The sequence below is a fragment of the Cricetulus griseus genome, chromosome 3, assembly GCF_003668045.3.
Source record: "Cricetulus griseus strain 17A/GY chromosome 3, alternate assembly CriGri-PICRH-1.0, whole genome shotgun sequence".
Classification (NCBI taxonomy): domain Eukaryota; kingdom Metazoa; phylum Chordata; class Mammalia; order Rodentia; family Cricetidae; genus Cricetulus; species Cricetulus griseus.
Genome location: NC_048596.1, coordinates 169657768 through 169671239, shown reverse-complemented (window position 1 = coordinate 169671239; position 13472 = coordinate 169657768).

Here is a 13472-nt window from a genome sequence, read left to right as displayed (position 1 = left end):
GTCTGTGTTGTCTTTGGCTCTAAATTAACACACCCTTCTCTGGCAGAGAAGGATGAAAAGAATGAAAAGTGAAAATGATGAAAACCATCATAGGAAGACAACACCACAGGGGTGGCTGGAGGAATGGTTGACCCGAAAAACAAAGGTAGATGAGCACTTTGGAGGAGGAAGGTGTGAATATTGATCAGCTCACCTTCCCTCTCCAGCATGTGAGGAGAATGACTAGACTCTAGAGTTTATTAAAGTGCTAAAAGTTGCACATGGGCTACATCAAGGGCATAGAACCCCTGGGAACCACCCTCCCAGGGGGAGATTACATCCATCACATACTGACAGTTGTCCATGATGAAGATTGGGGACAGTAGAATGACCAGATAAAGTTTGTCCCTTGGGGTTCAGGTTCAAAACATGTCACAGGGACTGAAGAGATGGCCCAGGAATTAGAAGCATTTGCTGCTTTTCCTGAAGACCTGGGTTCAATTTCCAGAACCCACATGGTAGTTTGCAACTATCTATAATTCCAGTTCCAGGGGATTTGATGCCCTGTGAACACCAGGTATGTACATTGTACACAGAGATATATGTAGGTCAAATTCTCATACACATACAATGAGCAAACACCCAAACACTGAAGACCACATAGGAACAAATTCCCTTAGCACCTGGAGGGAAAACAAGTTAAATAGGTTCTGGTGAAGACCTATTAAGGACACACAAAGAAAAATTGTGACAATTTATGCTCTTAGTGGGGACACAGGAGACTGTCATGGATCAAGATCCTTGTAGACCTTTTAGTGTTGATATTTTAGGACTTCTACTGCTAAACATCATGATCAAAAGCGACTTGGGGAAAAAGGGATTTATTTTATCTTGCAGTTTCACATCACAGTCCATCCCTGAGGGAAGTCAGGACAGGAATTCAAGGCAGGAACCTGGAGACAGGAGCTGATGCAGAGGACATGGAGGAGTGCCACTTACTGGCTTGCTCCTCATGGCTCGCTCAGCCTGCTTTCTTATAGAACCCAGGGCCACCTTCCTAGGGGTTGTACCACCCACATGGGGTGAGCCTTCCCATATCAATTACTAATTAAGAAATGTTCAAGAGACCTGTCTACAGGCCAATTTTCTCAGTTAAGATTCCTTCTTCCCAGATATGTCTAGGTTTGTGTCAAGCTGACAAAACAAACAAACAAACAAACAAACAAACAACAACAACAAAAACCCAACCAGCACAGTTGGGAAGACACAGGATCTTTGAGAAGGGTCCATCTCCAAGACTGAGGAATACAGGGTCCCCCTAAAATTGAGACTAGACCAAAACTAGAGAAATCACTTCTGTGTGCTACTTCTGAGTCAGTAGACATGAACTTTCAAGTACTAGAAACAGGCTGGGTAAGGAAGGCATGGGAAACAACTCACTCTGGAGGGAGGTGAAAACAGCTGGCAAAATATATGACAGAAATAGCATCAAATAAAAGAGGTAATACTTGAAATTTTTTAAAATGATAGCTATCAGACTATTGTTTGAAGAGATAATGAGATCAAAGCTGGATATGGTACCCAGGGCGACCAGTAAAGATTTTTCTCTCCTTCTACACAAGAAGGAAAATGTGCAAGTCATAACTCTTGCTTAATATATGCCTAGAAAACCAGAATATTATTGATAACAACAGTCTGTTGCCAACCTGAGCACTAATGGGTCCCCTTGGTTATAGGTGCCTCTGTATGCCTTGTTGGATGAATGTGGAGAAATGAGTCCCTAGGTGTCCCTGTGTGAATAGGGTACCACCCATTTCTCTTCTGAAAATATAGTGTTTTAAATTTGTTAAAACGTTTACACCCTTCACACCCTTAAGCCTATGCCTTACATACACTGAAGCCATCTTTCTTATTGTCCCCATGCAAATTACTTGGTCTGTTTTCATTTATTTTATTTATTTTTTTAACACTTGGAAAATGGTTTAATGTTTTACAACAGAAATTGGAACTATACAGTTACAGTAAGTTTAATATATATATAAAAATTACAGCAGACAAATGCATCTACACAAACCCACCATTTCATTCTGATTCACTGGCACCCACAAAATCTCTCCCAAAGCCTGTGGCCCCTCTGGAAGCCCCAGAAAGGGGAATGACATAAAGAGCACTTTTAAAGAGACAGAACCACTCAGCCCCCACCACATCCCCAGGCCTCTGGAGATCAGCTAATCCCCAACAAGTACAACTGCTTGTGTTTCAGGTTTCCCAGGGGCACAGATAATAAGGGCCAGTGCCCCGAGTTACCAGCTGATTTTATAAAATATTCCCTGAGGAGAAATGGCTACAGACACTCTGGGGCAGTGAGGTTACACAATAGCCACCCACACTGCAGTCACCTTAAGGAGAAATGTAAGAGGACATCCAATCAACTACTCAGGAATTGTCACTGCCTCAATACTGCTGCTGGACAATTCTGGAAAGAATCATGTATATCATATTCTAAGTTTCCACAAAGAACTCAAAGTCACATTTTAAAGTACACAAAATAATATATTTTGGGAGTTCAAGGTGCCAATTCCCCTTGTGTTCCTCCCTTGACAACAGTGGGAAAACACCCCTGGATCAATATTAATTTTTAAAAAAGGCGGGGGGTGGGGTGGAGAAGTTGATATTTAAAAACAGAAATAAACATCTTTAGAAAAACACAATCACTGTCTCTTTAAAACCAGATCCCAGCTGGGTATTATAAGTGACTCCACACTCAAGTGGACACATGGAGATTACTGACTAATATGTATACTCAGAATCTTTCATTTTTATTACGAACACCTAGGCAGTAAAAACTGTTATGTTGAATGTTAATACATACAGACACACCCAAAACATACAAAAATACTATTATTTCAAACTACCAAGAATAGGACAATGCAAGTATTTCATGCTATGACTTTAAGAGCATTACACTGAAACAAATAAGAAGGTAAACGACATTTTTTTCTTTTAATATCCTAGAAATATACCAAAATATACATCTAAGCTTCGGGATTATTGAGGTTAGACTAATGCAAGTGCTGGGTAATCGTATTTAGTACACAAGTCTAAGGTTCTGCAGGAGAGAAATTGTCTTTGGTATCTGCATCAGGCTAATATGATTAACATTTGGATTTTGCATTGTATGACCCTAGAACCAAATACCCTCCCTCCCCCAATCAACTGAGATGAAAAAGATCCATGTAAAAATCTCCTTCATTTGCAAACACCCACCCACCCAACCAACCCCAAGTTAAAAAGTCACATTGTAGAAATACAATGCATAGTTGCACAGTGGTGCTGCAAAAGGAAACAAAACTACAAACAAGGAAAGAAAAGTCTGATAATTGCTCTTTGTTTCCTAACAAATGGACAGCCACTTCCAAGCAGTTCTAGTACAGAAAAGAGAAAGTAGGCTCAGAAGGGCCCCTCGGGTGTAAACCCAGCCCCAGGGGTGAAAGCACCCAGCAGAGCAGCCAATCCTGCGCCAGTGTCTTCAGCGTCCCCAATCTGTGGAGTCCCTGGCCATCCTGCAGCAGCTCCCAGCTCTAAAGCCCTGTGCTAAGCTCTGGTGATGACCCTGGTTGCTGTTAGTTGAGTTGTGGTGGTGATGGAGTTTTGGCTTTGGTTTTAGAAAACGTCATGTGCCAATGTTTTTTTATGCATTATGCGTGTTCCACTCACAAGCTGGCAAGAGCCAAAACTACTGAGCAGGCACTTGGAAAAAAGGTTGCTTGCCCTTTTGAGCTGGTCAGGGGTATCCTCACCTGCCCTCAAGCTTGTCTCTAAATGCCAGGATGCCACAGACTGGATCTAGGCCAAAGACTTCCCTTTTCTTTGTTTTTTTTTTTGTTCTTGTTTGTTTGTTTTGAGTTTATACAATCATTAAGAAATCTTTGGTTTTGGCTGAAAATGGAAAAACAAAACAAAACAAAGACAAAACAAAACAAAGAAACCACCCTCCCATGGCTTATAGCAGCAGTGTTATGACCTGACCTGGTTAAGCTTTTTATTTTTCCCCCAACTTTGGGGGTGGGGATTACAAGTTGAGAACTACATTCAAAGAAGATGTTGAAAGGGCCAGGGATGCAGCTTCCAAAAAGCCCACTGGATATAAGATTGTCAAATAATAATCATAATAATAATATTAATAATAAACTTAAATATTTGGCTTGGTTATTATTATTTTTTGGTCATATCACACAGGAAACAAGAGAAATGTGTATGCGGCAGTCAGCTTAAAAGAACCTTTCGTGTCCTTTCTACCAAGTCCTGGCAATGAGCAGAACCCCAAGGCTCCAGAGGGGAAGGGTCAGCCTTTGACCCCACTTGGAAAAGGCAAGGACAGAAGCTGTTGTGGGTCTAGCAGTTGGAAGTATGGAGCAGATCCGGGAGAGGATAGCTGGCAGTGCTTGAAGGCAAGGTGGTGGGGCGGGGGAAACTCAAGAGACCAGAGATTGCAATTTGCCCTCAGTTTGTAGTAGCTTCAAAGCAAGACATTCAGAGGCTTAGGGGCCGGGGAGCAGTCCCACCATAGGCGACAGGTCTTATGATGCTATAGGCCAGAGTTCAATGCTGCTGAGAAGAGGGAGGGCAGACTTGGCAACTTTGTAGGGTTGAGAGAAGTTAAACCAAAAGTTACTTAGTCATGAGTTAGAAATGAGGTATACACAGCTCCTGGACAACTGGTGAGCAGAAAATCCCACACTTACTCACCTAGCCTTGACTGCTACCACAGAGGAGAGGAATGACTGAGGCCCACTCTGGGAATAGGGTCCCTCCCTCAGTAAGTCCTCCTGTGGACTGAGTAATGCACACATTTCCATGGAAGCAGAGGTAAGGAGTGGAAAGAAGCCTCTCACCATCTGGAGACTCCATTTGCCACTTACTGTATAAAACCAATGTTGTAATATGGTTGCAGTCTTGGCAAACACGTCATCCCCATTCCCACATAGTTTGCAATTTTAAATCTAACCAGGCCAGCACTGATTACGTCACTTCATTCTTATAAAGTGCGTGTCTTCTGCAGACATGCCCCCCCCCCAGCCAACCTACCACAGTGCTCCTAAGTGACAGTCACACCAGCGTGCAAAAGTGTATTGCACTTCCTCTTTAATTTTCAGACCCTGAGACACTCTCAGGACTGGATGGGCATTGACTGCACATTTTTTATCTAAGGAGATCACGTAAGGAGCTCCATGTTTCCTTGTTGAAATAGCATGGTAGCCAGCTATCTGCCTGAAGACCTTGGATCCAGCAATGGAGATCAATACCACTACCAATTTAGCAAAGAAGCTTTGAGTTGTTTTTGTGAGGTTGTGGTTATGTTAAACAGTGGTGAACGAGTAAACAAAACATGGGAAAACTTTACAGCAGACCTTAGCTTCACTCCTCCCCCAGTAAGTAAGTCTGGGGTTCTTAACTTCCTGACAGTGCCCTGCGTTTAAAGCAGAAGATGGCAGTGTGTGCAGTGTGTGCAGACTCAGGGATGCAGAAGAATCATAAACTGTTTCCCTCCCTGAAGCCGGCAGCCTCACTTTCATAGTTGAAATGATGTTCCTGATGCATACATTGTTTTCCCACAGCATGTTCCAAGAGCTCTTATTGTTAACATCCCTATTACCATATAAACCTACCTAATGCTTTGAAAAGTCACACAACATCAACACTACTTTTACATGTCAGAATAACAAGTAAGGTTTCATGAAGTTTAGCAACCTGATCACGTTTGTTGGACTATTAGTACCACGTGTTTTTTCCCCCTCTCTCTGTCTACCTTATCAATAGTATGCCTAAACAATGCACTTTTTAACTTCCCAGAGGCCATACCCTAAAAACACAGTATAGGAAACACAGCTATACAGGAGAGAAAGAAAACAGCATTTAGCTTTCATGTAGTCTGCTCTTCTCTTCATAACTGAATATTGACCGTTATATAACAGGTTGGATGGACTAGTTTTATTTGTAAGGATTAGATAAAGGAAAATAAAAATTCTATTTTTTGCACTTCTCAAGTTTCTTGCTCTGCAAGAATATCAATGTTATGCTGAGCGATACAACCCATGTTCAAAGAGCACCAGGGAGGCATAAAATCAATCTCTTTCCAAAGCCAGAATGGCCAGTAAGATATCTTTCAAAAAGTGAGGAAGGAGTGAAGGAAACAGGAAAAGAGACAAGGTAAAGTTTTCCTCAGCTTTAGCATTTTGCCCTGTCCTCTGACTGTTGGGAAAGCCTAACAAGAAGCAACAGTACAGCAGTGTCTTTGGTATCAAAATCAAATCCCACTCAAGTTCTGTGAGATATTTACTAAAAAATTAGTTCTTGAGATATAGTTTGTATTAGAAATCAGAGAGCCAAGAAAGTCTGCCACAGAATGAGGGCAGAAAGGTTTTTAATTTTTCCCTAAACCAACACCATTTCTCACTTCTTCCATCTCATCAACCAATCCTGAAATGCCACATCTTGCTATAGATGCCAAGTGTGCAGTTAGCTTTAAACTTCTTGATTTGAGTTTTCCCTTGTTTGTGTTTTGGTCTAGACAGAATTATCCTTGATACAAGAAAAGGAAATAAGATTTAAAAAAATTGGGCTACTACAGTATTCACTAACATGACAGAGGATGACTCGTTTCACCTTCATTTTCTGAGACCAAGATATATCACTTACCTCTCCAAGTTCCTTGGGTACGTCTCTCTGTCTGTCTCTTTTCATTTGCACATTTGGACATGCACACATGTTCCTTTGCCTAGGCTTTAGTTATGTACAGAGGTAATGGATCATCAGGAGAGGCTGGCAGGACTGGGGAGGGGGGCATGGCAGCCACAGACACAAGGGTTGTAAATCTGCCCTTGGGCACCCTGAACCTGCTGGACACTCCACACGTCACCTGCATGCTTCTGCACACTGTGCTGCATATCAGATGACAGAGGCCTCAAACCCCCATCCAACTACAGGGAATATCAAGTTTCTTTTAGCAAGACAGATATAAAGAAAAACAAACACATACGAGCAGTATTTTCCTTCTAACATAATCAATTTCTCCTTTCTCCCACTGCAACCCTCCCTAACCCTATAAACAGGATCCCAAATACTTACAGAATCAATCATGTTATCAACCATAATAAACATTAGTTCAACTAAATACTACAGCTAGAATTATTTCCATTGTTTATAAAGTTTTTTTTCTTCTACTTACTTGGTTTTTAAGTCTAAAACCAGTTCTGCAACAATGCTAAGCTGTGCTGAGGTATTTTATGAAGGTGCTAGAAGCTGTTGCCCATGAGCATTGTTCTCACAGATTAAGGTACCACCATTCAAAGAGAAAAAGAAGGAAAGAGACGAGAGGTCCAGATCCCAGAACTGACACACAATTCACTCAAGTTCACCTATTTTAGTAAAGCCCCAAAGCAGAGAAGTCACAATAAGGAAATACTTCATGAACAGAATGCTGGTAGAGGTCTTAGACACAAACCACATCAGGTATTGGGTGCAAACTGGACAACTTCCAAGAAAGAGTTTCCCTGCTTCCTGGTAGAAACTTACTTTTACTTCCCATGGCTGAAGAAGAAGAGGAGGGAAAGAGGATTCCATCATCCTTTAATAATGAAAGCAACTTATTTCTGCTTTTTCTATTCAGGCCTGTGTATACATGGTGGGTGCCATCATGTAAACCTACAGTGGCTCTTAGTTTCAGAGAACTAGCAAAGAATTATATTTTCCTCCTTACAATTGAAAATATTAAGAAAGTCTTATTTTTCTAGGTATCTGAAAACAATTTCAAAATAGCCAGGGATCTCTTTATATGAACCAGATAACATGGTAAATGCTGAAAGTCTGTTTTTATTTTAGAAGACTTATTTTTGTTTCTGTGTGTATGGTGTTGATGTCTGTAGAGGCCAGAAGAGGGCACCAGATCCCCTGAAGATGGAGTTATAGGTGTTTGTGAGCGGCTATTGTGGGTACTGAAGCAGCTGCAGTCGTCTGTCTACCGTGCTTGGCTTCTTTTGATAGCCTTTAATTTCTTCAGCAGGAACATTTCATTGGTCCCAAAATCAAATAAGCTTTTCTGATCTTCTGAAAGACTCTTTGCTCCCAGTTTTCACTGCAAACCTGGCTAAAAACAGCTGGCAATAATAATATCATTGTCCAAACTCTACTACCCTGAACTTGCTTCTGCTAAGTTTTCTATCATCTTTAAATGTAGCCTCAAAACAAAGCCTGAAGCCTATAATTACATCTTTTCCAAATTCTTTCTGCAAACTGGTTCCAGAGGTCCCCATGGTTAATAATTGTCACAACAACAGCCCCATAACCCAGTACCTGTTTTAGTCAGACTTCATGTCATTATGCCATACAGTAGAGAGAAACAGTGAGACAGGTGAAGGATTCGTTTCGGCTCAGTGTCATTTTATTGTGACAGGAAGGGCATGGTGGAGCTGGATACTGATACCAGTGTGGAGCACGGCAGGCAGAGAAGATGCCTGTGCCAGAGGATCCTCTGCTTTATTCTTTCTGGGCTCCCAGCCTGTGGGATGATGCTGTCCATACTTAGGATAGATTTTCTGTTCTTAGAAGAGTCTCTCTGGAATGTTCTTAAAGACACACCGAGGTGGGCTTTACTATCCCCAGACACTTCTTAAGCCAACCATGCTGATTATCAGCAGTAACTGTCACAGGCCTGGGTTGCAGTCTCCTGCCAGATGAATGGCTAACAAAGGTTTTCCCCATCTGTAGGATAGTTCCAGTAGGGTTTTACTTTTGCTATGTTTGCTCCCACTCAGGAAATTTTATCTGTCCCAATGTCTTGGAGGTGTTTTTTCTCTATATATTTTTCTTGCACTTTCAATACTTATATTAAGTTGTTTTAAAATTTTATTTTAAGTTTATTTTGCATAGGGTCAGAGAGGGATCTTCTACTCAGTATTTTTAGCATCATTTGTTGAAAAGGTTATGTTTTCCAGCATATGTTTTGAAAACCTTTTTCAAAATTTCGATTTAAACCAAGTGGGTTATTTTAGGGTATTTTATTATATTGCATTTATCTATATATCTTTTTATGCAAATGCCACATTGTGTGTGTGTGTGTGTTTTTTTTTTTTTACCATGGCTCTGTAATTAGTATTTGAAAACAGGAATTGTGAAGCCTCCAGTTTTGCCTTTTTGCTGAGGATTATTTTGTTACTTAGTGACTCTTTTGCTTCATGTGAATTTTAGGATATTTTCCCAGTTTTATGAAGAAAGACAGTATTTTGATGGGCATGACATTGAAACTGGAGCTCCCTTTCTATAGAATGGCCATTTTAACATTCTCAGTTCTCTTTATCCATGAACATGTGAAGTCTTTGATTCTTCTAGTATTTTCTTTAATGTCTTTTCTCATGCTTTATAATTTCAATTGTTAAAGGCCTTCTGCCTCTTTAGACTTATTGCTAGATACTTTATTTATTTTGTGAGGTTAATTACTGATATATAGGAAAACTAATTTTGGCTGTTGACCTTGTGTCTTGAGTATCTTAAAATTATTAGCATAATAAAATGATACAGACAAAATAGAATTATAAACACTTCCTCGATCTCAAAGCAAGCAGAGTAATAGGAAAAGAATGCAGAATATATGAAGAATTGGGAATGTCCTCCCAAGGTGGCCAATTTGGGCACAAACATATTAAAATTCCATTGAGCAATGGTGATTCCAACTCATCAATTGCAAGAGATTGTCAAACTGGCTAAGACAGCAAGACTCAAGCAAATGCCCCATGAGGAGTCTGAATTTAGGACTTTTTTCATTCCTTTAATTGTTTTGAATGAACAACATGTTTAACAAAACTAGTAATGTTGTGTTTTACTCTTTTGGCTTTTTTGGGTGGCCCACCACCCAGCTCCCAAATAAATCACTCACAGAGGCCTATTCTTAGTTATGAATGCCCAGCCTTAGCTTGGCTTGTTTCTTGCCAGCTTTTCTTGACTTTAAATCATTCCACCTATCTTTGGCCTCGGGGATTCTATCTTTCTCTATTCCTGTATACCTTTCCTTTCCTTCTTACTCTGTGATTGGATGTTTGACTTGAAGGCTGGCCCTTGAGCTCCTCTTCCCCTTCTTCTCTCCTTTCTTGTTTCTCCTTCTATTTATACTGTCTGCCTGCCAGTCCCATCTATACTTTCTCCTGCCTAGATATTGGCCATTCAGGCAAAAAGTCACAGCTTCACAGAGTTAAACAAATATAGCATAAACAAAAGTAACACATCTTAAAATAATATTCTAACATGTGGAGATATTGAAAAAGTGATCCCTACTGCCTGAGTTCTCTTAGCCCTATTCTAGAGTGCAGAGGTAAGGCAGAATCCTGAAATCAAAGGCTAAGGTAAGAAGGATCTCTCTCAGGCCTGTTTTGTAAAGAGGTTCCTTATGAGTTCATTTTTATCTGTTGCTAGAACATTTGTGTATTGCTAGAAACCCTGGTTTTAGCCTGGGGCCTCAGAGTGGCACCTTCCAGACAGGAAGCCCTGAGAAATCCCAGGGCAGTTGAAGATAAGAGATGGCAGGCTAACCAAGGTCTCAAGACACTGTTCAGCCTGGCCTTGGTTCAACTCTTGAGCTGCAGCCAGTTGAGCTTCCTGAGGCCTATGAATAGGTGAGTCTGGCTTCCAGGACTGTTCCCTGCTACCTGGCTCAGTGCTGTTTCCTCAGAGGGCTATCGCCACAGCTGATCTGTATCAATCACACCTTTTGTCATCTGTACCACAGATCCCTTAGCTCCATGCACATGGTGAGGCTGGTTCAGGAATCCTCACCATTGCTAAAAGACTGTTCTTACCGGGCGTTGGTGGCACATGCCTTTAATCCCAGCACTCGGGAGGCAGAGGTAGGCGGATCTCTGTGAGTTTGAGACCTGCCTGGTCTACAAGAGCTAGTTCCAGGACAACCTCCAAAGCCACGGAGAAACCCTGTCTCGAAAAACAAAAACAAAAACAAAAACAAAACAAAACAAAACAAAAGGCTGTTTTTGCTGGTGGCTAGCTGGCTAAGTTTCCTTTAAGCAGCCAGATGGTGCAGAGGCATTTGTTAATTTAAAGGACCAGAGAGGCAGAGATCTAAACATGAAAGGAAGATTAAAACACGAGGGAGCTTGGAATTGACACTAATGAGTTCTGACCTCAGGCCTCACCAGTGATGGGGAGAAGAAAACCCTTTGGCTTCAGATTTTCTTTTTTTAATTTTTTTTTATTAGTTCAAGTTGGGAATAAGCTTGTTTCACATGTAAGTCCCTTCTCCATCTCCCTCCCCTCACCCTAACCCTAACCCTAACCCTAACCCTAACCCTAACCCTAACCCTAACCCTAATCCTAACCCTAACCCTAACCCTAACCCTAACCCTAACCCTCCTCCCCCACCCCCAACCTACCCCCCATTTCATCCACCCACCACTCCCCAGGCAGGGGAGAGCCCCTCAACAGGGGCTCTGTAAAGTCCACCAAATCTTCCTGTGCTGAGCCTGGGCCCTTTCCCATGTGTCCAGGGCCAGAGTGTATCCCTTCAGGTTTTCTAAAGATCCTCAGTAGATGATATCACAGGAAAGGAAAAGGAGATTACACAAGTACCCATAAAAGACTTGGCTTACAGCCCCACTATAGGGATTTAGGACACCACATTTAGGAATCAACAGTCCCATGTTTCTCTGGACACCCCTGCACTTTACAGAATCAGAACTCAAGTTTGTCCTGGACAAGTCCCTGCCCTGACCACAAGCTGCCTTTCATCCCCTCTTCTCACAGAAAGACAGCAAAGAACCAGAGAGGAGCGCAGTGCTCAATGGAGGGGATAAGGTGTCCCTCCACTCATCTGCTGCTCCCAAAGGCAGTCTTTTCTCAATCCCTGGCTCCTAGATAGCACTTGCATAAGATGAGAACCACAACAGTGAATCAAGGGAAAGTAGTTATTAGAGCTGACATAGAGCCAAGAGCATCTTGTGGATCTGGGGCATGTAACTCCAGCAGTAGCACACCTGTGTAGAATGTTTAAGAACCAGGGTCCAAGTCCAAACAATACAACACTAATACACACATGCACACACCATCATTTAACAAGAGAGATATGACGGTGGGTTGTAGACTGTCCTGTGCCAAAGAGCAAGGCTAGCATATAACACTTGGTTTTGTTGAAGGGCTACTCTACCACCTTCCCAAACCAAGAGCAACTCATCTTTCCAATGAGGTTTGGAAGGCTCTGAAAAGCATGCCCCCACTGGAAACATCAACAGAAGAATGGGTGCTTATTGGACAACACCAGACAGCAGCTGCCCTGGATGGTGCCTTTAAAAGAGTGGCTTTTGTCACCCATCCCTAATCTTCTCCATAGTCATTTCCCCACATTTTTTAAAGGTTCATCATCATAATGTGTTATATAATGAGGCCTGTGTACTGTCCCCTTCTCTCTTCAGACAATGAAATAATCTCAGGAAAACCAAACCAAAAAAACAACAAAACACATGCCTGCCTGAAAATACTGGCCCTAGATCCAGGATGGATCCCTTTCAAGTGTGTGTGTGTGTGTGTGTGTGTGTGTGTGTGTGTGTGTGTAAGACCTAGAGGACATGCTCTGCAGAGGAAGACTGCCAGCTTTTGGATTTCAGGCTCATTGGTCCATTGTATTCCTTTTAATCTCATGTCTTTCCTGCCTTTGAGCTCCAGCAAAAAATGGGTATACGACATGGAAACATCTCCACTATCTTCAAGGTGGCTTTTCAGCTTGTTTTTGAGGCATGTGCACATTTAGGGTTCATCCCTAGCTTCAGCTTAATGCAGAGATGATGGGGGATGTCCTGTAGACTGCGAAGATATGTTTCTCTTATTGGCTGATGAGTAAATGTGGATTGGCCAGTAGCCAGGAAGGAAGTATAGGTGGGACTACCAGACTAGGAAAATGATGAGAAGAGAAAGGCAGAGAGGAGCTGCCAGAGGGACGTCATGTAGCTTCAGGGAAGACAGGATGCTGGGCATTCTCTGGTAAGATAAGATTTATAATTATGGGTTCATAATTAAGATGGAGCTAGCCAATAAGAAACCTAAGGCATCAGCTAAGCAATGTATATTTGCTTTAAGCCTCTGTGTGCTTATTTGGGGCTAAACAGCTGTGGGACCAGGTAGAAAAGAAACTCCATCTACACAGAAGAACTACACCGAGAATCCTGGCAAGGACCACTGCTCATTCCCCTAAAGTAAAATCATCCTGATGGCTTATAAGGGATCAGTAGGACATCCAGAACCTTTTGGATACTTCTCCCCTTTTTCAGCCTTACAGAAATAGCAGATACACACACCAGTTACTCTCTGATGCACTACTCTACACTGGGGCCTCACACTCTTTAACTGCAAACTCCTTAACTTACTTGCCATAGTTCCTCAGGCCTTGGGACTCTGTCTTTCTGCTCTTTCCAGATTATTCTGGATTTATTGCTCTTTCT